We start from the raw sequence: 23049 nt of genomic DNA on the forward strand, positions 1-23049 counted from the left end.
GCGTTAAAATCCAGGGACGGTGTAGGCTATTGTTCAGTTGAACTAATAATCAAACACGTGGAACCGTGTTGAGTTTATTGTGATTCAGTTCATTTTGTTTAGTATCCCTTCCGCGAGAGCGTGTATATTGCGTATGATTTCCCCTGATTTTATTTTGTGCAATTCGTCTCACTTGACAACTTTCTCTGTGCACACTTTTGTTTGTGAGGACCACGTGGTCGTGATCTTATGAGAAAGTTTAAGGTGCCAACGCCATAGTGATCTTCCTCTGTAGAATATCTGAATTAATTATGATTCTTAATTATGCTTCATTTTTATAGCAATTCACTTCGAACAGAAATTTTATTCATTTATCCCGCATCAAGGGAACAGCTCCTCTTGCTAACCACGTGTGCTGTGGTGAAGGTTTTTAGTTCTTTTCCATCATGTTAGTCTCTCAAGTGCGTGTGAAGTGTTTGTGATTAAACCATCCTTGTCTGTGATTAAACCATCCTTGATCATTCCTCTTCCACAGATCATAGACATTGCAGGGGACTCCGAAGTAAAGTTCTAGGGTTAATATGCGGCGTAATAGGTTGCAGGAAACAGCAACCATCATATTACTCACTATACACGTTCATGTGTGTAATTTAGCGATCTAATAGTAAAGATACGTTACAACCGGACGGACCGAGCGAGGTGGCGCAGTGGTTAGCACACTGGACTCGCATTCGGGAGGACGACGGTTCAATCCCGCGTCGAGCCATCCTGATTCAAGTTTTCCGTGATTTCCCTAAATGGCTCCAGGCAAATGCCGGGATGGTTCCTTTGAAAGGGCACGGCCGACTTCCTTCCCCTTCCTTCCCTTATCCGATGAGACCGATGACCTCGCTGTCTGGTCTCCTCCCCCAAAACAACCCAACCAACAACCGGACGGAGTGTTCGTGATGTTGTGAAAAAAATGAAAATTAAATAGCTCGCTTGGGAGTGTAATACTATGATCACTTGAAACTTCCTGGCAGATTAAAACTGTGTGCAGGACCGAGACTCGAACTCGGGACCTTTGCCTTTTTTAAAAAAAAAAAAAAAATCTCATTTTGTTCCTTTTCGTTCGTTGCATCTGCTCGGGGCGAACGTCGCAAGATACCCGTTTCAGTTCGTTGTTGATCCATTACCTCAATTTTTTTATTACAGAGGGCAACTAACCCTCTGACCGAACACGCTGTATTACCGTGCCAGCGACCATCTGAGCCCCCCAAGCACTACTCGCACCCGTCCTCACAGCTTTACTTCTGCCAGTACCTCACCTCCTACCTTCCAAGTTTTAATCTACCAGTAAGTTTCATATCAGCGCACACTCGGCTGCAGAGTGAAAATCTCATTCTGGAAACATCCCCCAGGCTGTAGCTAAGCCATCTCTCCGCAATATCCTTTCTTCCAGGAGTGCTAGTTCTGCTTGATTCGCAGGAGAGCTTCTGTAAAGTTTGGAAGGTAGGAGACGAGGTGCTGCCAGAAGTAAAGCTGTGAGAACGAGGCGTGAGTCGCACTTGGGTAGCTCAGATGGTAGAGCACTTGCCCGCGGAAGGCAAAGGTCCCGAGTTCGAGTCTCGGCCCGGCACACAGTTTTAATCTGCCAGGTTGGTTCAAATGGCTCTGAGCACTATGGGACTCAACTGCTGAGGTCATTAGTCCCCCAGAACTTAGAACTAGTTAAACCTAACTAACCTAAGGACAACACAAACATCCATGCCCGAGGCAGGATTCGAACCGGCGACCGTAGCGGTCTTGCGGTTCCAGACTGCAGCGCCTTTAACCGCACGGCCACTTCGGCCGGCTAATCTGCCAGGAAGTTTCATATCAGCGCACACTCCGCTGCAGAGTGAAAATCTCATGCTGGACTATGATCACTTGCCCACGACGCTATTGCTGTTTCAGGTTACCTTTTATGGCAGTTCTTGTTTTTGGACCGTTCACTGTTTCTATTTTGCTTTTTTTCGCAGTTCAGTGCACCTTCTTCGTGTTTTCACGCTTGATCTGTGTTCAATTTTTGTCCGCTGGACCATCTTACCACTCCATCTGAGGGGGGGGGGGGGGTGCGATGGGGAGTGTTTCCTTTGTAAGAAACGAGATGTATACATTAAGCAGTTTATTCTCCCACCTGCAGCACAGGAAATGAGTCTTTTCAGCTCTTTGTTGTCCATAAGTACTGAAAGGAAACAATGAGTGCCAAGGTACAAGATAATAATTTGTCTTACAGATGTCTCGCGGAATTAATTTCCCGAAAACAGCGTTGTGCCTCCTGTTACAACGATATTATCAGGCGTGAAATAATGGAGCATCGGTTTGCCGCCAGAACCGTGGTTCGGCACAGCCGCACGAGGCCGTGGAAGAACTGCTACCAGGCGCTTCATTACGATGCTTAATGGCGTTCCGGCTCCCACAGTGGGAAAGGAAAAAACCTGTTGCCTAACCGCTTCGTGCTACCTGCTTCTAGACTCATCGGGTAATTAAATGTGCATCACGCGTAACTGACGAACGGGAACTTATCTTCTTAGTAAGAAGAAATGCTGTCACGACATACAGCGCACATCCTTCACTCAGTGTATCGCATTTGTTCTGCGTCCTATTTAAGATAATGTCGACATTCTATTACAGATATGAAAAGCAACGGGGTTTTCCTGTGTGGTATGACATCTGCTATTTCACAGGCCTCTGGACATAACCAATACCGCCAGTCACCATGAACGAAGTTTACATTTGGAGACATTATTATACAGTACAACATAACATGGCATAATTACACATAAACACAAGAATTATGTGAACAGTTTAGTATGATTATTTTGTTAAATGTTAACCACTTATAGCTGAAATTTTGTCTGTATCTTTGTATTGTATTGTATTGTGTGGAACTGGGGACCTAGAAACGACGGATTGGCTTCGTCCCCGCCGTAGCCCTCAGTGGTTCACAACCGCACAACAGCCTACAGCAGTCCACTCACCCCACCGCCGCCCCACACCGAGCCCAGGGTTATTTGTGCGGTTCGACCCCCACCCCGGGAACGTCTCTCACCAGACGAATGTAGCCCCAATGTTTGCGTGCTAGAGTAATTATGGTGTACGCGTACGTGGAGAAAGAATTTGCGCAGCAATCGCCGACATAGTGTAACTGAGGCGGAGTAAGGGGAAGCAGCCCGCATTCGCCGAGGCAGATGGAAAACCGCCTTAAAAACCACGGCTAACCGCGCGGGCTCTGTATCTTTAATAGGTTGCTACGAAATTTTATAGGTGTCTCTATACGATTGCCTCGTTTGTCGGTGACAAGAGTTTTATACTGAGAGTTCGTTTCTGGACGACACAGCTTCGTATTGTAATTTAGTGGTCTTTTCCTGTCTTCGAGGGCACGAGAAGGAAATGTGGTTGAGATACTCGTTAATTCAAACGGTGGTACACAGGTTTATGTTGGCGCCATTCCATCCTTCATCTCTACTGTCATGGTACTAAACGTACCGGGCGTACAGACCTGCTGCAACTAACATTCTCAATTTTTCATTTATTGTCTTTCCAGTGTCAGATAATTACTACCTTGGTAGAAGTCCATTTAAACACCTTCTTCTTCTGTGTCTTATTTCCTACGTCTCTTGCGGTTGGCCCTCCAGGTCTGTTCCATCATTCTGAACGTATCTGCGTCATTTCAGAGTGAAGTCCCGTCGTTTTTAGGTCTCTCTTCCACGTCCTAATCCGTGTAACCGGTGGGCGTCCAGGGGCTCTTTACCGTTTTCTTATGTCACGCACTTGTCTTATTATATGTTTATGTTTACGGCGCATGACATGCTCATACTATCGTAGACGATTCTCTTGAAGCTTTTCGATGTACATAAAGTACACAGTTCTCTTGTGGCCACCTATTATAACGCTCCATGAATTAAAATTTGGTTCGTATAATAAGAAGGACTTCTCGTAATGTTAGGGAATAATATGCTAAAGTATCCAAGAACTTTGTGTAAATATTTGTAGCCGGAATAAGTTTTTGGCTTAAGTAGTAATCTTTCGATTGGGTTGCTGTTGTCGTCCATCTTTCCCTATCTTGCCCTATGGAACTGCTATAGCCAGCACCCCCCTCAAGAAGTTTACACATATTCTACTCTTTGGCTACACCATCGAGCATCTAGGAAACAATTCCTGAATGTCATATTACTGTTTCTACTAGTCTGTCCCTCTTTCCGGTAATGGTCTGCCTTGTTCTTCCCTGACTTATTATTTTTAACACTTCCTTATCCCGCAGTTTACTCGTATTTGTCCATTCTTCGATATCACCACATTTCAAATGCTTTCAGTCTGATGAAATCTTTTCGGATTATCAGCCGAATCGTGGCGTCGTCTTATCAAGACGTTTCGACGAGTTTCCTACTCTTTATCTTCAGGTCGGACAGGGTAACGTTCGTACCTGGAAACTGAAAGGTCGCAGTACCGAATTCTTGCCTGACCAGAGACTATTTCAGTCTGCCTTTAATCTAGCCTTCATCTCTCATGATACGAAGATTCACCAGAAACGCCATGTATTTCGCATTCCATATGGATTGTTGCTTCCCTTTCCCCAATAGGATTACTGGGATAGGTTAGAGATCCATAAATCACGGAAGTGGCATTGTTACTGAAAGAAATGCACCACGCCATTGAGTTAACGTACGAGGAATATTTATTTTTCAACCTCTGATCGGCTGCAAAGCTAAAATCACAGCGAAAATTCGACGAAGCTTTGCACAAATGTGTGGCACCGTGTCTGTAGTATGCCCGTCGATGGTGTCACATCGCTTTTTTCAGCTCAGCGTGCACAGTGAGCATGTGTTGACTTTTAGAGCAATAGTGTCTCCCATCAATTGTGAAGTGTCTCCTCAGCGGTCGCACCTGATTTCATACAGCCCACATGACGTAACTGTCATGTGTGCTCTGCTTAATGGCAACACTCGGCCATACACTGCAGGGGCAACGACAGTGCTGGGGCAGCGTTTTCGATAGGAAGTGTTTGATCTCCCACCATAGAGCCCAGACTTGGCTCCCTCTCATGTTCATCTCTGCTCACATGAACCGCTGGTTGTGACAGCATTTTGACACAGAAAACTATCTGCAGATCATTTTAGGGAATTGGCGGAAGGCACAAGCAGCTGCCTTCTATGGCGAGGGTACTGGAAAGTTTGCAGCACACTACGACAGATGTCTAAGCTGGAGAGGTGGCTGTGTAGAGAAGCAGCAGGAAGGTGTAGTTAAATGTTGCAAATAAAATTTTTTTTTTTAAATTTTCGCTGTGGTGTCGATTTCGCGACCGATACAAGGTTGAAAAAAAAAAAAAAGCTCCCGTAGTTATTTTCAGTTTGTTTGAAGGTGAGTAAGAAACTCGTCGAAACTTTGCGACAAGACTACTCCACGACTTCGATTATAAACCAATAAGATTGCGTCAATGAAATGCGCCATATGCTTTCAGCTTCTTCTTCGCTGCATTTTCGGTGGTGCACGTTTGATTACCACACAGTGCTGTGCTCCAGGCGTACAGTTCCAGGAACGTCTTATTTTCGTCACAATGTAAACCGAGTACCCTGAAGTCACGGAAGGGTTGTCCCAGTTGAAGATATGCCGTGTAGGACGGCCGAAGGTTGTGGCTAGATATTGCGTATGGAGCGATATGATACGACAACTGAATAGCCTGTTACAGTTAGGTGGGAAGTGAACATGGCAGCACGTCGCCAATTAAACGCTGGATGATGTAAGATGCATTGGCCATTACGTAGGACAGATTACACAAGAATGCGCTTTTCCGAGGTCAGCAGTATCTACGCTGGATCTTAAATGTCACCGACGCGATGTTTACACAAGCGTAAACCGCCATATAGAACGACTCCAAGTGTCTGGCGAACGAACATCACGACAGCCCTGGAGAGACATACCGGGTGACCGCTGGTCTTCTGTGAATCAAATAGCCACCGGAACCTGTTTCTGCAAGGAATGTGGGGAGCCCAACGTACCACAAAGGTTCCAACGGTCGACGAGCGATTCGTGTCACAGGGCTTCCCCACAAGTTTTTGCCACTCAGTGTATAATACAACTAGAGCTCTTTCTCTACCATTCCACAATGGGTGGCCATGACGTCTTAATTATCGCCGATGAAAATCAACCTGCTGTAGCGAAGTGTTTGTGTGGTGTGGGGTTTGTGCTGGTGTTGTGCAGGCGTAGGCGTATTTTATAGAAGTATTTATTAACAGCATAAGTATTTTCACACAAAAATTAAGATTCTTCCCAAAGCAAATGCTTATGTAGAAATGAAGGTGGTCATTAAAGAATGGAGCATTCATGATGCCCCTTTATGGTTGTAAGCCTGATTATCCTAAGGGTCGTATAAAGAATTTCTTCAGTGTACAGCGTACAGTTTTTGTTGGGAGCTATCTGAATTGGTCAGTGTGACGATTGCCACTGAAAACAGAGAAAACCGAGTTTCGTGCTGTTATCAAACATTTTCATTTGAAAGGTTGGACTGCCTCACAAATAAAAAAAAAAATGGATGAAGTTCATGTGGACTCTGGCCATCACTGAAAACCATTTTGTTTTGCATTAATGAATTTAAACGTGGTCGGATAAACAGCGAATTGGGAACGCGCTCCGGCAGTCCATTTGAGATTATCACAAAGGAAACCTATGACAAAACTCATGATATGTTAGGCATTTCAACTGAGCAAGTGCATAATATCCTGCACAGAGAAGTGGCTTCAAAGAAGGTGTGTGCCGCGACTGCGCACAGTTGACCAGAAACGCATCCGCCACAACATTACTTTAAGTATAATCACACGTACATCTAAATCTCCTGATCCTTGTACTTGGGAAAAGTTAGGGTGCGCTAGATAATAAACGTAGTACTCGTAGAAGAATCTGAGACCTGAAGAATGGTTCAAATGGCTCTGAGCACTATGGGACTCAACTGCTGAGGTCATTAGTCCCCTGGAACTTAGAACTAGTTAAACCTAACTAACCTAAGGACATCACAAACAGCCATGCCCGAGGCAGGATTCGAACCTGCGGCCGGAGCGGTCTTGCGGTTCCAGACTGCAGCGCCTTTAACCGCACGGCCACTTCGGCCGGCGAGACCTGAAGACCTAGAAGCGCAGTATCCAATACAGGATGTAACCTGCGTCGGTTAATAATAATATGTGCGAGTTAAGAGCTTTCCATATGACGTTCGCGACAGTAGAACAGATATCCAGAGGAAATATTTCCGAGAATATCACCAGTAGTCGAGCGCAGTACAGCAGCGCAGAGTCCCACGGAGCGAAGCGATGTCATCTAGTGCGCGACTGATTTTTACTTCTTGCACTGTAGCTACTATTATGAAATCACCGGTTTTCGAGCACTGAGGCCTCCACTTCTCTTGAGATTCCAGTTTCTTCACTGACAGATGACTTCTCACTTGTTTGACCACACTGAAAGCGTTTGCCACACCTAATCACTAGGTCAGATGATGGGAGCCCGCGTGGGATTAGCCGAGCGGTCTTAGGCACTGCAGTCATGGACTGTGTGGCTGGTCCTGGCGGAGGTTCGAGTCCTCCCTCGGGCATGGGTGTGTGTGTTTGTCCTTAGGATAATATAGGTTAAGTAGTGTGTAAGCTTAAGGACTGATGACCTTAGCAGTTAAGTCCCACAAGATTTCACAGACATTTGAACATTTTTTTCAGATGATGGGGACGTTGTTGTCTGATTCTACCACCAACTCAGCATCGATTGTTGACGAATTGTTCCCCTTAAAATGTAGAGAACGAATTACCATAAGGCGACTCACTTTATGGTATTTTGTTTCGGCTGCTCTAGCAGTGAGATGCAGTACTGTGGCGCGGTGATTTCATGGTGTACCAGCACTGCAGACATGTACCAGCAAATAAACAAAAAATTAATCACGTAATTTTATTTGCTTTTGTAGGTGATAATCCAAGCTTTATGAATATTTGTTGTGCTTGCCTTGGTTGTTGTTGTTGTTGTGGTCTTCAGTCCTGAGACTGGTTTGATGCAGCTCTCCATGCTACTCTATCCTGTGCAAGCTTCTTCATCTCCCAGTACCTATTGCAACCTACATCCTTCTGAATCTGCTTAGTGTATTGATCTCTTGGTCTCCCTCTACGATTTTTACCCTCCACGCTGCCCTCCAATCCTAAATTTGTGATCCCTTGATGCCTCAAAACATGTCCTACCAACCGATCCCTTCTTCTAGTCAAGTTGTGCCACAAACTTCTCTTCTCCCCAATCCTATTCAATACCTCCTCATTAGTTACGTGATCTACCCACCTTATCTTCAGCATTCTTCTGTAGCACCACATTTCGAAAGCTTCTATTCTCTTCTTGTCCAAACTGGTTATCGTCCATGTTTCACTTCCATACATGGCTACACTCCATACAAATACTTTCAGAAACGACTTCCTGACACTTAAATCTATACTCGATGCTAACAAATTTCTTTTCTTCAGAAACGATTTCCTTGCCATTGCCAATCTACATTTTATATCCTCTCTACTTCGACCATCATCAGTTATTTTACTCCCTAAATAGCAAAACTCCCTTACTACTTTAAGTGTCTCATTTCCTAATCTAATCCCCTCAGCATCACCCGATTTAATTTGACTACATTCCATTATCCTTGTTTTGCTTTTGTTGATGTTCATCTTATATCCTCCTTTCAAGACACTGTCCATTCCGTTCAACTGCTCTTCCAAGTCCTTTGCTGTCTGACAGAATTACAATGTCATCGGCGAACCTCAAAGTTTTTACTTCTTCTCCATGAATTTTAATACCTACTCCGAATTTTTCTTTTGTTTCCCTTACTGCTTGCTCAATATACAGATTGAATATACAGATTGCCTTGGTTATATTGTGCAAATCTAACTTGCTGGGTAGGGTAATTATTGCAATACTTCCATTATTTTTCCCCAGTATATTCAGTCGCAACATGCACCGCATTTCGTATAACAGTATCTTATACGGACATTCTGGAGGGCGACTTCGAAAGCTATTCGTCATTCTCTGAGTAACAAATAAGTGTTAGTACGAAAAAGAATCGGTTACCGAACAGTCGATCATGACTTGGCAAATGAAAGGCCAGGTTTTTTATGTAGCTTCATTTTTTTTCTAAAGAAAGTCTAAAATGTTGTTAAATAATTACGAAGGGCGTTTGTTTTCTCTTTCAATTTCGATTGAAAAATGGGACATTAGTTGTGGGACATCGTAGAATATTCCCTCTTCAGCCCCTATAGTTTCATAAATTTCTGATAGATGTCGGTGCTATACGTAGACTTCAAAATGGCGTCTGTAACGGAGATCCGTTCCGAACAAAGAAGTGTCGTTGAGTTTATTTTTGTGGGAAACGAGAGCATCGTATTTATTCATAGATGTTTGAAGATTGCCTACGTAGACCTAGCAGTGAACAAAAGCACGGTGAGTCGTTGGGCGAGGCATCTTTCATCTTTGCAACAAGGTCGTGCAAATCTGTCTGGTCTCTGCACACAGCTGTGGCTCCTGCAGTGTTGGAAGATGCGGAAACTGTCATTCGAGGTGCTCGACGGATGACAAAACACCTCGTTGCACAACTCGACGCCTCTGTTGGTAGTGCTGACACACATGCACAAGATATTCATGAAATTGAAGAAACGAGTTCAGCGCGTTTCTTGCCACAAAAATGCAAACGAAAGTCTCTTACTCCATGACAACGCGAGGCCTCACACAAATCTGCACACCCGAGAGGTGTTCAGAAAACTTTATTGGACTGTTCTTCCTCATTTCCTCATTCATCGAATACATCGAGTCTTTACGTTTCAGTGAATTAATTTCTTGTGTTTAGACATTACGACAGAAAAAGTGCTGTACATTTGCACGGCAGGCGTCTTTCTGAACCGAGCGAGGTGGCGCAGTGGTTAGACACTGGACTCGCATTCGGGAGGACGACGTTTCAATCCCGCGCCCGGCCATCCTGATTTAGATTTTCCGTGATTTCCCTAAATCGCTGCAGGCAAATACCGGAATGGTTCCTTTCAAAGGGCACGGCCGACTTCCTTCCCCGTCCTTCCCTAATCCGATGTGACCGATGACCTCACTGTCTGGTCTCCTTCCCCAAACAACCCGTCTTTCTGATAAGGGGAGACGCATTTACTCTGATAGGACAGTTGAAGATCTTAGTTGCAGCTTATCTTGCTTCAATTTATGTTAAAAGATCCCCGTGACGCTGTGAAGTCTGCTTACTCAATAACTGTAGTCAGATCGCGTTGGCCGGCCGGAGTAGCCGTGCGGTTCTAGGCGCTACGGCCTGGAGCCGAGCGACCGCTACGGTCGCAGGTTCGAATCCTGCCTCGGGCATGGATGTGTGTGTCCTTAGGTTAGTTAGGTTTAAGAAGTTCCAAGTTCTAGGCGACTGATCACCTCAGAAGTTAAGTCGCATAGTGCTCAGAGCCATTTGAACCAGATCGCGTTGTTGTTCATTCATGGGTCGAATTTATACTACGGGGAATATTTTCAGGACATTAATGCCGGAGTCATAACTTGCACTCAGTTTAAATTATAACAGGTAGTAGCTGCTTTCAACCATAACGCCGACTGGCCACAGTGCAGGCATGCACATTGCAGGTGCAAGAAATGTCTACTGAAGAGAGACCACATCAAGCTGTAGAGGCCTGGATGTTCAACACTGACAAATGTGAGGTTTTGTAAATGTAATGTGTTCCTTTGCCTTACCTACGAAGTAAATTGTTTCAAGAAGTATCATATACTCATAAAATATGTTGACAACAGGTCCAAATGCAAGTAGGGTACCCTAGTAATGCAGAGGCGAGGAGGCTTTGTGAGACCACGATCGAGCTTCACACATAACCGTGTAATGCTATTAAGACCTGAAAGCGGTGACTTTTGCAGTGAACAGACAGCCCCCCGTAAGAAAATATGAATATTTTTAAAAAATTGCACAACCGATAATTATGTGAGACATCTAAATTTAAACAGGGATGGCCCAATCAACATTAAATATGGGCACCATACCTCACAAAGATAACGTGAGTAGGGTTTCATCTAGCTAAGGACTGAAACGCAAAGTCACAATAAAGCCCTGTTTATTGCTGAAACGAATGGACTTGAATCCCAACAGTGAACAGATAATATAAGTAATTATTAAGTGCACAGTCGTCCACTTGGATTGTTAGACATACACCATAATATCTTGGCACAGGTGGGTGGAAGTGGAAAGGAAATGATAATAGTGAAGTACAGTTAACTGTGTCCACGTAAACCGCCAATGATTGCTGAATTAGTCAACAGATTAAAGGAAAGACCCAGAAAAGTACATATGAGTGCCAGTTCCCTTGCCTAAGTGCATTTTGAGTTCAACTAGCTTAGTTTGTTAATTGATTCAGAAAGGCAAAACTCTAACTCGATACAAATAACTTCATGTGTACCTTGTCACATGCTCAAGCGCTGCACATGCATACCATCGTTCTGTACCTCAAATGCAGAGAATGACTGCAGTGGAGGCTGAAAGTTTCAATTTCAGCCCCAGCATCTGTGACTGGCTCTGAGGCAGACTCTCAAAACTACAATTAGCTAAGGTGTTGTCAGTTGGAAGTGCAGATGAAGGTGATGTGTTTCCTCTTTGGACTTGCATATGCTCGCCTTCTTTAGAAATCTTCCTGGTTCTGCCAGCACCGCATTCTTGTTAGCTAATCACTGTAGACCTTCTGAGTTCTGCTGTGATTAACCAGTAATACAGAAATTCTCTTCCATTATGAGGTTGGTGTCACGTTTCACCCTGTGACAGCAGCTGCACATGAACACACATGAGTTCTCAACCGCAACACCGAAACAGTTTTGGTGAGCCAATCCTGGGCTCCCTTACAAAACTTAACATTAATTTATGCTAACCTCTTTTGAGTCCAGCAGATTCCTCTCTCTCTGATTGTCTTATGTTTCCCATTCCCTTGCAGATCCCTATCATTTTAGATAGTGTTCTTTTCACTTCATCTCACGAGTTTACAACCTGCTGAGTTCGGTCTGCTGCCCATTGATGTGGCCATCACTAGGACGCCGAGCACCATCCTGAACATGGCCCATCATCCAGTGCATACACTATTTAACGAAAAGTGTCCGGACACCTGGCTCAAAATGACTTACAAGTTCGTGGTGCCCTCCCTCAGCAATGCTGGAATTCAATATCGTGTTGGCCCACTCTGAACCTTGATGAGCTTCCACTCTCGCAGGTATACGTTCAATCAGGTAATGGAAGGTTTCTTGGGGAATGGCAGCCCATTCTTCACGGAGTGCAGCGCTGAGGAGAGGTATCGATGTCGGTCGGTGAGGCCTGGCACGAAGTCGGCGTTCCAAAACATCCCAAAGGTGTTCTGTAGGATTCAGGTCAGGACTCTGTGCAGGCCAGTCCATTACACGGATGCCACAGGCCGTGCATTATGAGCAGGTGCTCGATCGTGTTGAAAGATGCAATCGCCATCCCCGAATTGCTCTTCAACAGTGGGAAGCAAGAAGGTGCTTAAAACATCGATGTAGACCTGTGCTGTGATAGTGCCACGCAAAACAACAAGGGGTGCAAGCCTCCTCCATGAAAAACACGACGACACCATAACATCACCGCCTCCGAATTTTACTGCTGATACTATACACGCCGGCAGACGACGCTCACGGGACGTTCGCCATACCCACACCCTGTCATCGGATCGCCACATTGTGTATCATGATTCGTCACTCCACACAACGTTTTTCCACTGTTCAATCGTCCAGTCTTTACGTTCCTTACGCCAAGCGAGGCGTCGTTTGGCATTTACTGGCGTGATGTGTGGCTTATGAGCAGCTGCTCGACCATGAAATCCAATTTTTCTCACCTCCTGCCTAACTGTCACAATACTTGCAGTAGATCCTGATTCAGTTTGGAATTCATGTGTGATGGTCTGGAGAGATGTCTGCCTATTACACATTACGACCCTCTTCAACTGTCGGCGGTCTGTGTCAGTCAACAGATAAGGTCGGCCTGTACGCTTTTGTGCTGTATGTGTCCCTTCACGTCTCCACTTCACTGTCACATCGCAAACAGTGGAACTAGGGATGTTTAGGAGTGTGGAAATCTAGCGTACAGACATATGACACAAGTGACACCCAATCACCTGACCACATTCGAAGTCAGTGAATTCCGCTGAGCGCACCATTCTGCTCTCTCACGATGTCTAATGACTACTGAGATCGCTGATGTGGAGTACCTGGCAGTAGGTGGCAGCACAATGAACCTAATATGAAAAACGTATGTTTTGGGGGTGTCCGGATACTTTTGATCACATAGTGTACCTGCCAGGACTCTTGACTTTTAGCAAAAAATGGTTTTACAATCCGCCCATGTGGCCCTTGCGTTCTTGAACCGCCCATTCACAGGCCGACGAGCCCGGCAAACACCTGCCAAGCGAGTCTGCGCCGATACGCTTGTCTTTGCGTGGGCCATTTTGTAGCAGTCAGATCCATGGCCGGGGTGCATCGGTTCCAGCGGCATACCTGCCAAGCCCCGAACAGCACCTGCCACCCCACGCTCCGTCCTTTACAAGTTTAGGACGGTGAAAGCTACCTCGTGACTGTGTGAAGGTAGGGTTGTCCACACAGTCGCAGTGTGCCCACACACAGACAGACAGGTCGACGACCTGCTCACTTGGGCGGGTAGGCTGACAGGTAGGCCTTTGAATGGGCAGCTTTACAGTCAGCCAGCAAACTCAGCCCACAGAAGAATTTCACAAAGCATTCATCACTGTACGGAAGTGTAATGAAGAAGTACTTATTAATTTCAGCCATTTGTGATTGTCACACTAACATGCACACCTTCACGGGTCACTTGCAATTTGACTTGATTTGCTAGTCTAATATAAACAGTGAGTTATTAATTTAGCTATGAAGCACTTTTCAGAAAATCTTTCTAGTAACAGCTTGTACAGAGTATTACAGTGTGGAGAGGTACATCAACCAAGTCTTCAAGCTGAAGACTATAATAATAAATTCTGGGTGGTTATAAATAAAGTGCAGCTATTCACAAAGATTCAGTGTGGGCTGTGATTATCGTATGACAGCGAAACTTGGTAGGTATGCTAATGCATTAATGCAGAATTGATTTATGGTGGAAAAAAATTAGTTCCAACTTTTGCCACCAGGTGCAAACCTAGCGCTGTGAGTGCAAAAAAGACTTATATAAATCTTTTCGTATGTAATGGCTTAGGAAGAGGACATGGGAGTAAAAGGTCAAACAATTGAGAAAGGCATAATGTTGATTTTATTATTAACCACCGCTTACATAATTTGTTCAATATCAGAATCGGAGACGTCGACGAGATGTTGCACAGAGCCATATTTGCACCTGGTAGTCAAAATTGGAACTAATTATTTCCCATTGTAAATAAGTTCTGCATTGACGCATTGGTGTATGCAGCAAGTTTCACTGCTGTACGATAATTACAGAGTCCACCGGACCTCCGTAAGTAGCTGCACTTTAATTACACTGAAGCGCCAAAGGAACTGGTACAGGCATGCTGATTCAAATACAGAGTTACGTAAACAGGCAGAATGCGGCGCTGCGGTTGGCAATGCCTATATAAGACAACAAGTGTCTGGCGCAGTTATTAGGTTACTTACTGCTGCTACAATGGCAGGTTATCAAGATTTAAGTTAGCTTGAATGTGGTGTTATAGCCGGTGTACGAGCGATGGGACCCAGCATCTCCGAGGTAGCGACGAAGTGAGGATTTCACGTGTGTACCGTGAATATCAGGAATCCGGTAAAACATCAAATCTCCGACATCGCTGCGGCCTGAAAAAGATGTTGTAAGAACAGGACCAAGGATGACTAAAGAGTATCGTTCAATGTGACAGAAGTGCTACCGTTGCGCAAACCACTGCATATTTCAGTGCTGGGCCATTCACAAGTGTCAGTGTGCAAACCATTCAACGAAACATCATCGATGTCAGCTTTCGGAGCCGAAGGTGCACTGTGTACCCTTGATGTCTGCACGACATAAAACTCTACACCTCGCATGGGTCCGTCAACACCGACGTTGGACTGTTGACGACTGGGAACATGTCGCCTGGTCGGACGTGTCTCGTTTCAAATTGTATCGAGCGGATGGACGTGCACTGGTGTGGACACAATCTCATGAATCCATAAATCCTGCATGCCAGCAGGGGACTATTCAAGCTGGTTGATTCTATGTAATGATGTGGGGCGTGTGCAGCTGGAGTGATAAAGCATCATGTCTGATCACCTGCGACCATTCATGTCCATTGTGCGTTCCGACGGACTAGAGCAATTCCAGCAGAACAATGCGACACCACACACGTCTAGAAATGCTACAGAATTACTTCAGGAACACTCTTCTGAGTTTAAACACTCCCGCTGACCACCAGACTCCCCCAGACATGAACATTATTGAGCATATCTGGAATGCTTTGCAATGTGCTGTTCAGAAGAGATCTCCACCTCCTTTTACTCTTATGGATTTATGGACAGCCCAGCAGGATTCGTGGCGTCTGTTACCTCCTGCAGCACTTCAGACATTAGTCGAGCCTATACCACGTCGTGATGCGGCAATTCTGCGTATTCTTGAGAGGGACCTACTCGATGTAAGCAGGTGTACCGGTTTCTTTGGCCCATCAGTGTTTAACCATCCGGTACTTTCATCAGCGGATGTAATCGACACATCGGAAATGAAATGCTTCATTTTATCTAGTGGTAAAGCAAATGATTGGTAACAAATATGACTCCGTGTGTCGGCAGACGTAAGCAACGGCACGCTGGTGGTGGTGCTGTCCGGGGAGTCGGCCGAGCTGCCGCTGGGGGTGGTGGGGGCGGTGCCCTCGCGGCTGCCACTGCTGGTGGTGGGCGGCGCCGCCGGCGTGCTGCCGGCCACGGCCGAGGAGGCTGCGGACGCCGGGGGTCTGCGCGGGGGCGGCGCCGCCCTGCTGCTCGTGCTGCACGACGTCGCCGAGCCTGGCGTGCTCAAGGAGGACACGTGGGCGGCGCGCCTCAGGGAGCTGCCGCTCTGGCACGACTACCTGCGACAGATGGGCGCCGACGGCGAGCAGGCGGCCGGCGGGGACCGCGTCGTGCAGGTGGGCGCCCGCCGCCATGGCACTGTCTCAGCTACCCACACTCATGCTCATAAATTAAGGATAACGCTGATACGTGGTGAAACAACGCTCTGGTGGGCGGTTTGCCGGTTTGAATCACCTCGGGGTATGACCATGCGGTGCATTTGACCTGCGGTCGTCGCACGGTGGCGCTGGCAGCAATCCACATACGCAGAGGTGTGTTGGTGCATGTCAGAGTACGGGGCAGCGAGTAAGTGTGCAGACGTTTTCAGACGTGCTGGGGGTGACTGTGGGTTGAAAATGGCTCAAAGAACACATATTGAATACGTGATGAGGGGTAGAATACTAGGGCGACTGGAGGCTGGTTAAACACAACGGATCGTAGCACGGGCCTTCCGTGTGCCACAAAGTGTGTTCTCAAGATTATGGCAACGATTCCAGCAGACAGGAAACCTGTCCAGCCACTACAGTACGGGACGTCCACAGTGTACAACACCACAAGAAGACCGATATCTCACCGCAGACGCCACGGAGTACTGCAGGTAGCCATGCTCGGGACCGTACCGCAGCCACTGCAACAGCTGTCTCCAGACACACAGTCTACAGACGACTGAACAGACACGGTTTATTCGCCCGGAGACCTGCAAGGTGCATTCCTCTGACCCCTGGTCACAGGAGAGCCTGTAAAGCCTGGTGTCAAGAACACAGTACGTCGTCATTGGAACAGTGATCTCAGGTTATGTACACAGACGACTCCAGGTATAGTCTGAACATTGATTCCCGCCGGATTTTCATCTGATGTGAACCAGGAACCAGATACCAACCCCTTAATGTCCTTCAAAGGGACCTGTTTGGAGGTCGTGGTTTGATGGTGTGGGGTGGGATTATAATTGGTGCACGTACACCCCTGCATGTCTTTGAAAGTGGAACTGTAACAGGTCAGGTGTATCGGGAAGTCATTTTGCACCAGTATGTTCGCCTTTTCAGGGGTGCAGTGGATCCCACCTTCCTCCTGATGGATGATAACGCACGGCCCCACTGAGCTGTCATCGTGGAGGAGTACCTTGAAACAGAAGATATCAGGCAAATGCAGTGGCCTGCCTCTTCTCCAGTCCTAAACCCCATCGAGCACGTCTGGGATGCTCTCGGTCGACGCATCGCTGCACGTTTTCGAACCCCTACGACACTTTAGGAGCTCCAACATGCACTGGTGCAAGAATGGGAGGCTATACCCCAGCAGCTGCTCGACCACCTGATCCAGAGTATGCCAACCCGTTGTGCGGTCTGTGTGCGTGTGTATGGTGATGATATCCCAGATTGATTTCGGAGTACATGCGCAGGAAACAGTGGCGTTTTGTAGCACATGTGTTTCGGGACGGTTTTCCCAACTTGTCACCAATTGTGGACTTACAGATCTATTTCGTGTTTGTTCCCTATGTGCCTATGCTATTAGTGCCAGTTTTATGTAGTGCCACGTTGTGTGGCACCACATTCCGGAATTTTCACAACGCAGCTACTCTTCTCGAGAGACAATGCTCTCATGACCATATTGTCAACACGCAGCTCAACAGTCTTTCGGCAAAAAACCACCAAAAGAAGTTCGCATCATTTCCGCTTGAGTGCTAGCAGCACAGAGAACACTCGTCTTCTGGTTTGCATGCGATCTGCTGTGGTTACTGACGTGAGTTTCCTGAGTGATTGTAATGTTGGTGATAGAAGAATATAGATATCGTACATAGTTATGGGAGCCAAGAGATCAACAGCATCAATGTCGAAGAAAAATAAATCTTGTGATAAAATATTCTGCAGCGTTCTGCCGCGTCACATTCTTCTTATTCAAACTTCTTCACTGCTCGATGTTTCCATCCCTCTGATGGGATCTTCTTCAGCATTCCACTGGTGTCTTTGGATGGCTGAACACCGTCGAAACAGTGTCTCCCTTTAACTTATAAAACGCTATTTTCCTGCACTTTTCTGAAGAGACGGAGTTATTAGGTAAAATTCTTCCGGCCACTATCGATGGACTGTCGTCATTGGGAAAGTATTGAAATCAGATATCGACAAACAAGGGGAAACCAAAATAATATTCCTTTTATGCTGCTTTGGTTGTTTCCCGATAGCTGTGCATATCCTTCGCTCGCCATGGATGAATGTTTATTTCCTTCGTGTCAGGTAGTCACTAACGTGAAAACCTGAGTCGTTATATACAGGTTGGTTCTAATTGAACTGAGGGCCTACCGAGTGCTGGAGTGTGGACTATATACATGGCAGGACGCCGAAGCATCGTAAGTACGTTCATTAATCGGTGCACTTGTGGAGTATGCTGGAAATTAATAGTTTCACTTTCTGCCACCAGGTCAAACTATGGCTCTGCAAGCAGTCACAAAGTGCTTTGAGTGCAGGAATAGGGGAGGAACAATCAAACACATGATAATGGTGGTTCTGGGACATTTATTAGAATATGGTCACGAGTTGCAACATATGCTCAATATGGACTCCAGATTCAGCAACATGCTCCGTCTGTAACACGGCATGCCCGACGGCTTGCCTCGTGATGACTGGGTGTTGTGTGCTGTCCTTAGGTACGTTAGGTTTAAGTAGTTCTAAGTTCTAGGGGACTGATGACCATAGATGTTAAGTCCCATAGTGCTCAGAGCCATTTGAACCATTTTGAACCCGACAGCTGTCCCGGTGTAATGAGAGCTGTATGTCGTCGCATTATATCCCTCGTGTTAGGATACATTCATGATAGACGCGATCTTTCAGGTACCCCCACAACCGAAAGCCACGTGGATTTAGGATTGGGGGGATCTGGAAGGCCACACATCTTGAATTTGCTTAGAGATTATGCGGTCGTTAGCGAATGTTTCTCGAAGCAAATCTTTCACCAGACAAGCGACATGTGCTGCCTCCCCATCTTGCTAGAAAATAGTGGTGTGAACACAGATGCGTTCTTGCAAACATAGAGCCTCGTCTTGCACAAGGTCCTTACAACGTGCAGATGTCATTACACCTAACAGTCACCTGCTCGAAGAAAAACGGACCGAGAAAGAAGGAGGTTGTGGAACCACATCACACTGTCACGTAAGCTGAGTGTAGTGGATGTTCCTGGACAACATGTGGCTGAGTGGGTCTCCACAGTTCTGTGCATCCAGGGTACCGTGCAGAGTAAAACGTGCCTCTTCCGTCCAAATAATATTCCTCGGCCACATGTCATCCATTTCCATGCATGCCAAAAAACTAAGGGCATAGTCACGCGCCGCTGTGGCCGAGCGGTTCTAGGCGCTTCAGTGCGGAACCGCGCTGCTGCTACGGTCGCAGGTTCGAATCCTGCCTCGGGCATGGATGTGTGTGATGTCCTTAGGTTAGTTAGGTTTAAGTAGTTCTAAGTCTAGGGGACTGATGATCGCAGATGTTGTCCCATAGTGCTCAGAGCCATTTGAACCATTTTTGCAAAGCCACGCCGTTGTAGCCTATCTTGAGTCTTCATTTGGTGCATATTCTGAATCTTGTGTGGACACAAGTGTAAAACGGGCCGCAAAATCTTTTGAACTGTTGACCAGTGGAGAGGTAATTCCTGCTGCGACTCGGCTCGAGCACTGGCTACAGAATTTAGGCATGTGCTGCACGGTAGGCTGTAGCTACAGCGACTTCATAAACAACCCCCTCTTCTTGCAGCAACACCTAATTCATCAGTTTCTTCAGATTTCTTGATCATATTCTTCAGGTCATTTATTGATAAGGGACACCTTCACAGTTATTTCTGTCGCCGATGTTCCCGCAATGCAGCACTGCTATAGCTGCTGTTCTTATAAAACAACTTTCCCAACAGCGCACAGTCTTTCTTCTCAATACCTATTGTGTTTCTTACGGCAGACTTCATACTTCTTAACCCTTTATACCGAAACTCACTTCAGAAAGGAAATGAATACGCAGCACCAAGCAACAAACAGCATACTGACGAGACGACAGGAAATATTCCACATTCAGACTAGTTATAGCGCTACATTTTCACCTAATGGCAGAAAGTGGAACTATTATACCTTCAGCATACTCCACGACCGCATCGATTAAGGAACGTACCTATGATGTTTCAGCATCCTGCGATGTATACAACCCGCACTGCGGCACTCGCAGCGCCGTCAATTAGGTTATAACCACCTGATATATTGTTATTGTACTCATGATCCTATATTTAGACTAGTAAGTGGGCTTATCTTCTATAAATATTTCTTTCTCTGGCTAGCATTCATATGTTCTCAGAACCCATAACCTGGTGACTTTGCCGCTCCACTACCGCTGATTTTACTTTTTGTCTTAAACGTGTGTGGCGTTCGTACTCTTCAGCACATTCTCCTACTGTCCTTCTAGTTCAGCCGACATGTACTTTACCACAGCCACACGTCACTTCATATACTCCCGCAGCGTGGTGGCGGTTAGACACAGGTGGAAGAAGTCTTTTATCTTGTGTTGACCGAATAACATACTCCTTAAAGTATTCTTCTGAAGGATTCCACCTATGTGGTCGGTTACTATAGATATAAAGGGTAATGAGTTGGAGGTACTTCGTTTTTGTTTGCATTACTCTTATTACCACTTCGTTTGCAGGCCCTATTTATGGAAAAGTCAACATAGCCACTAGCCATCAATGTTTCCTTAAGGAAATCTAGCTCTAGTCGCAAGCTGTTACTACCACTGACGCGGAATGCAAGCGAAGACGTATTATTCAAAAGAGCGTCTTAATTTTCGGCTGGGTGGTGGTGCGAAGAGGTGTCTGGATACATGCTAGTGGATTTCCTGTAAACTGCCCTACAGTGTTGTCAGATATTCTGTAGACCAACTCAGCTAAAAACTGGAGATCGACCTCAATCAACCAATACGGTGAAGCTGATTTTAAGAAAAAAGCGTTCTAGGCAGTAAGATTTCAAGAAGGAGCGACCGTGAAGCAGTTGAAAAATCGAAGAATGACTACAGTTTCAATAGAGATGACGGCTACAGGATTCAGTCTTCGTAGCTACCCGCTATCTCAGAAGTAAACACACAACCACGGCGAGTGAACAACATACACAGCAAGTACCAGGATACAACCGAGTCGGCACAACAACAATAATACGAGGGACGTCAGTAATGCAACACTTTTTTTCTGAAAGGATTCCAAAAAACCGTATTACACCCCACTCTTTTGGCTATAAAGCCCTACTTTTCAACATAATCTCCGTTCAGTGCGATGTCTTTGCGCAATCCTTCTGGAAGGACCTGTATGCCCATACGGTACTACTCTCCTCGTCGACGTCGGAGACAACGTCTTACTGCACCAATAACCTCTCCATAATCCACGTACTGCTTCCGATGGAGTGCTTCCTTCATTGGGCCAAACAGATGGAACTCAGAAGCGGGAACACACTTATGAGTACCTCAACTTGTGGACGAGTGTACCATCACTACCGATAGAGAAGTCCAGTTGAGTTTGATTGCGGCACGTCAATCACCTCAACTGACAGTGTCCGCATGTTCCAGAATTACAGGCGTCACCGCTGCGTAAGGCCAGCAGACTGCGGGAGATCGGACAGGTTTGCGCGAGCTTGTTGCGATGATGACAGACGCCTCGCCCAACGGCTCACTGTGCTTTTGTTCACTGCCAGGTCTCCGTAGATAATCTGCAAGCGCCATTGGGATATCTGCGATGCTCTGGTTTTCCGCCAAAACAATCTCAACTACAGATTTAAGTTTGGAACACATCTCCGTTACAGACGCCATTTTGTAGCCTACGTATAGCGCTGCCACCTTTCAAAACTTCATGAAACTATATGGACTGAAGCGGGAATATTCCACGATATTCCAACCAACTAGTTCCATATTTTTTCAGCCGAAACTGGCCGAGAAAGAAATAGTGTTACATTACTTATCAAACGCCCCTGATATTTAGGAACCCGCCCCCCACCTCCCTTCTATGTCATCTGGTTCAAATCCCCATCTGACTATCCAAATTTAGTTTTACCCGAGTGGCTCCAGAAAAATGCATGGATGGTTCCTTTGCAAAGGGCACGGCCGATTTTCTTTCCCATCCGTTAGTAATCCGAGCCTGTGCTCCGCCTCTAATGATCGCGTCGTGGACAGGACGTTAAAGTCTGATCTTCCAGTCCGCAGCTCGTGGTCTAGTGGCTAGCGTTGCTACCTCTGGATCACGTGGTCCCGGGTTCAATATCCGGCCGGGCTGGGGATATTCTCTGCCCGGGGACTGTCCTATCATTCCATCATCATTCATGAAAGTGGTTAGATTGGACTGTGTACAGATTGGGAATGTGTACGAGCGCTGATGACCGCGCAGTTGAGCGCCCCACAAACCAAACATCATCATCATCATCATCATCTAATCTTCCATTCTTATTACAATGTTTGATCAATAGAAGCAGGTGAATTTTTACCCAAAACTCCGCTTCCTCTGAAAAGCACTGGAAAATAGTCTTTTACAACCGAATGTGATAATGTCTTTTGATAGTTTTGAGCCATCCAGGGACGTCAGTGGTATCCTGTAGAAAATCCCTGCAGAGGAATGTAAACGTCGAACAGTGGAGAAGTTTGAATAGGGAATGCCGCGGCCTAACGGTTCAGATTTGTCATCAATGACAACGACCAGGGAAACCTTCTGACTTATGTAAAAAGAAGTATATTTGCTAGAAAATTGCCGAAGTACTCGAAGTTGAAACAGGGGGCGTGAGAAAGACGATAAATTCATGAGATACTTCCGTCTGACAGGAATGGACTGAATAACAACAAGCTCTGTACTTTTTTGTACTCCAAAGGAGCACAACAAATTTCCTTGAAAGTAAAAAATTACGAATATGTACCTACCATGATGATTTAAATTAAAATTATACGAAAGACCCGATCATTCTCGTTGTATATGTTCATGACAGCTGTAATTACGTGGCTTGTT

The sequence above is a fragment of the Schistocerca serialis genome, chromosome 4 (assembly GCF_023864345.2).
Source record: "Schistocerca serialis cubense isolate TAMUIC-IGC-003099 chromosome 4, iqSchSeri2.2, whole genome shotgun sequence".
Lineage (NCBI taxonomy): Eukaryota > Metazoa > Arthropoda > Insecta > Orthoptera > Acrididae > Schistocerca > Schistocerca serialis.